Source organism: Plasmopara halstedii, assembly GCF_900000015.1.
Source record: "Plasmopara halstedii genome assembly, contig: Scaffold_525, whole genome shotgun sequence".
NCBI lineage: Eukaryota > Oomycota > Peronosporomycetes > Peronosporales > Peronosporaceae > Plasmopara > Plasmopara halstedii.
In genome coordinates this window covers 189,806-191,000 of record NW_020187445.1, presented here as the reverse complement: position 1 = coordinate 191,000, position 1,195 = coordinate 189,806, and positions in this window count along the sequence as shown.

Here is a 1,195-nt window from a genome sequence, read left to right as displayed (position 1 = left end):
CGCTTGAGGAAGCGTCTTTAGGTCACCGACCTTTCGTTCTTTACAAGAACCAAGTACTTCTGCAGCGGATAGCCTCTAAAAATACTTAGAAGCCTTAACCAAGGCGAACGAACACTTCTGTTCAAAATCAAAACTGATTTTTATTTATATTTCTATTCTAATGTTAAAAGTTTAGAATTTCCTAAATGTACAAAAGATATATAGGACAACTTAATACATCCATAACTACTGGCTACCTATCCCCGTCCCGTATTCTTGTTTGGGTATGTGGTCAAATTATGCGCATCTCGTGTGACACGCTCACACTCCTGTTATCAGGGTTCGTGTAACCCCGTTACACCCTCCCCCACCAAGATCGAGAACATTTACAACTCCAATCAATTATTGCCTCAACGAGGCTCGCGTGTCCGTAAGACACTGCAACTCCATTTGTTGGAGCAAACAGCTTCCTTGCTCAATGAGCCCTGTGTCAATGACACCAAACTCTTCAAGTCTCGCCGGTTCTGACGGCGAGCATAGGCAGAGCCCAACTTTATCTCCCGCATTCGGTGCAACGTCGGACAGTGCGTCCGCAGCACCGACGGGTGTATGTCCTAGGCTCGATGCGCACAAACGTCGCACTCCGCGCACGCTTTTAGTGCCGAGTGGCCTCGTTGAGGATGTGGTCGACTATGAGTCTGACACTCCTTTTCCCGCATGGGATGAAGAGGAGGACGAGCCGCGCCAGCGGTGCGATACGAGCCCTGCTCGTGTCTTGCGGACCTCATGTCTGTTCCCTGACTTCTCGTCAACTGAGGGACGTGGTGTGATCACCAATGACCTCAACGGGAAACAGAGCGGCAGTTTGAAGCTGCCCATAAGGAGACTCTAAAGCGCGCCCATCCACGGCTGGTCATTGACCCTCGTGTGGAATATGGTTTTCGCCCTGCGGATCCCGCTTTGGAAGCGAAGGACGCGGTAACTCGATCGTTACACGTCCACATCATCGGGTCCCGGCCAGAACGGATGATGAGCTTGTCACACGGAAAGCTCTTCGAGCTCGTTTCTTGGTCCCACAAGAAATTCTGTTAGACGTTTATCGCGCTCGTCTAAGTGCTCAACGAGGTGGCTCTCGTGTGCCCGCGATGCGGATAATACCTGTAGTGCTCGCCCCTGGAGTACTACAGATGACGAAGCGCTCTATGAGCGATTGGTA